Genomic DNA, 3,030 nt, shown 5'->3' on the forward strand with positions numbered 1-3,030 from the left:
CATACTGGAGGGAAGCCATAAAAATGTGATCTGTGGGGGAAAGCCTTTTCACGAAACGGAAATCTCCAAAATAATAAAAGAACACATACTGGAGAGAAACCATGTGAATGTAATCAAGTTGGTAAAGCCTTCACACATTGCAGTGATCTCCAAAGGCATGACAGATTTCATACTGGAGTGAAACCCAATGGATATACTGAATGTTGTAAGGGCTTTGCACATTGCTGTGATCTCGTAAAGGCTGAAAGTTTTCATACTGGACTGAAACCCTATGAATATAACCAGTAAACCCTTTGCGTGTCACATTTTTTCAAAGCGTCGAAAGAAAGTATACTGGAGAGAAAACCTTGTGAATGTTTTTAGTATATCGAAACCTTTCTACATTTCTATAGGCTTCACGTTCATGAATGAATCTTACTGAAGTGAAACCCTATGAATGTGTTTAACATGGTAATTCAAGGCTTTGTGTTTTCATGTTTCATAGAGATGTAATGAAGTGGTCTAATCAGTAATCAATTGCAACTCACTGCATAGCTTGATGTGATATGAACATGTATATATGATTGGACGTTCTGTGATTCTGTATGTTCCTCCTACTCATCCATTTGTCATTTCATCTTGAAGTACTGCATTCTATAGGATATATATACTATAAAGATTCTAGATGATGTAACATCAAGGGTATTTACTTAAAAAGAAACACTCCTGGTGTGTGCATATGACAGGATTATGTGGTTTTAATCCATATCAGATATGTAAAGAGTGGGAGACAACTTTGTTGCATATCATTTGGCCATCTTAATATGAGGATTTGAGGTCTGATTTCCAGCTTTGGACACCAAAATCCTTTCCTACAGCTCTGTTTCCCTGGTGCTCCAATAAGATTAGTTGAGATATTATATGGATAAAACATTGTCCTTTTTCACATTATAAACATATTGTTATGTAATAATTGATGAATTCATGGCAATTTGGATGATAAAATTTGTTTGAAAATGAAAATGTGCAGCCAGTTCTCCTAGGCGCTGAGCCATGTGTTTAGCCCCATGAAAGTGTGATGAATAGCGTTTAGGTGTGAAAGGTTGATCCTAAGTTCATCTTTAACTCAGCCCTGATGATCCATAAGAAATAGACGATTGAAAGCATAAGAAAGTAACTTAAGCTTTATGCTTAAAGAAGTTATTGAGCCAATATCTTCACAAAAATATGGAAGTATCCAAAAAATGTCCAGGACAGAAACTGACAATACAAATGTTTTAAAAGTGGCTGACCATTTGACCAAAGCCACCAGACTGAGTTTATCTCACAGGTGATAAATAGGCATCCATGGGAGCTCACCAAAACGTATGTCAGCTATATCCTTTCTTGAGATTATGCCTAGTGCAAAGACAGAAAATGAACTTGAAGGCACGAAGACCAACTTTTCTGAAATGGATTGTATTCTGTTCCCCTTGATGCAAGCAAACATGCAGTTAGAAGCCGTGACTGGTGAAGACTTCAGATGCTGTGGAGGTTGTTTTCAGGGGAGCCTGAGGTACAAACAGATGTCAATAGAAGGCTGGAGAAATCAGTCATTTACAGAGACCTAAGAGACATGGAGAAGGAGATTTGGGTGTTAAAGAAAGGGAGGTAGATTTGGATGTTAAAGAAAGGATAAAAGTCCCAGAGAGCAATTCATTCTAGGTCTGTACCTGAGGACAAGCTGCCTCTAACTGTAGTCTCTGTATCTACTCAGCTATGGTGGGTCAACTCTCCAGTTCTTTCACTCTTTCCTTGTCTTCTCAGATACATGTATATGTATGTCAGTCAGAATACCATGTAGGCTGCCAGTTGGTGGTCTCAAAATGATTTTAAATCTCTCTCCCCCATCTGTCATCACTGCAACCTCTCTGCCTGGCAGGAATAGGGATATTCTGAATAAACATTCCTACATCTCCCTTAGGTGAACATCTAATAAATCAATGGACTCCTTGAAATTCTAATCTGGTCTGGACTGTCATTGATGAAAAGACCTATTCCCCTAGATGAGATATTTTCTGTCAATAGCATTATGTCATTCTTTGAATACCTTGCAGGAGAGAAATAAGCTGAGAATGAGAAAGCAACTTATAGGCAGGAAGATTTTAATGTATGGCTTGGAGAGATTACTTATTTGTGTATCTCTGCTCTCTAAACCTATTAAATCTAAAGAATGAATGTTTTACCATATGTTGTACTTTACACCTAAGACAAGCTGCTGAGGTTCCTTTTTGACAGAAGGTTTTCTGCCTTCCAGGTTCTCCCAGCATCCCTCAGTCCCTACCTTCTAAATGGTATGATTGGCGTTCCCCACCTCAACCCTTAAATTTTCAGCCGAGAAAATGGGCTGCCCTCTCCCAGAGGTCTTCCCTATGTACCCAGATATTTTATTTTCTTCTATATGCTTTTCTTCTCTTTCACTGTTTTCTGTTTGTTCTCCCCCCCCCTCTCTGTACACCCTTCTCTTTGCCCACATTTAGGATTCCTCCATGGTAGCTTCCATGGCCTTATTCCTTGGGAACTGGGAACCCTCAGAGAACTGTATCCATTTTCTTGCAATTAAATACTTTACCATGTCTTTAATTAGCAAATATTACCTGTGGGAAGAAAGAAACAGCATAACGTTATATATTCATCACTGTTCAAAATTAGTCACACTGAATAAATATGTGAATATGTTTCTAGTTTTCATTAATAATTTCTGTTTTAACCATTGTTTTTGAGTTTTCCCTAGCCCCCATATGTGGACTAGGGAAGGTGCATAGTGGGAGATTGGGAGCCTGGGTGGAAATAGTCAGAGTTGTAAGTGGATACAGCCATGATACAAAGGGAATAAATTGTAATAAATAAATAGCTTAATTAAATATATTTTCATTTTCAAACATTGTTTTCTCTCTTTTTATTGGAAATAATAGTCTCACTCTAAATTTCAGGCTGACCTTGAACTTAGTATACATAATCTGCTTACCTTGCCTCCCTAGCACCTGCAGTATAGTTGGGCACGTCTACCTC

This window comes from Meriones unguiculatus, assembly GCF_030254825.1.
Source record: "Meriones unguiculatus strain TT.TT164.6M chromosome 13 unlocalized genomic scaffold, Bangor_MerUng_6.1 Chr13_unordered_Scaffold_72, whole genome shotgun sequence".
In the NCBI taxonomy this organism is placed as follows: domain Eukaryota; kingdom Metazoa; phylum Chordata; class Mammalia; order Rodentia; family Muridae; genus Meriones; species Meriones unguiculatus.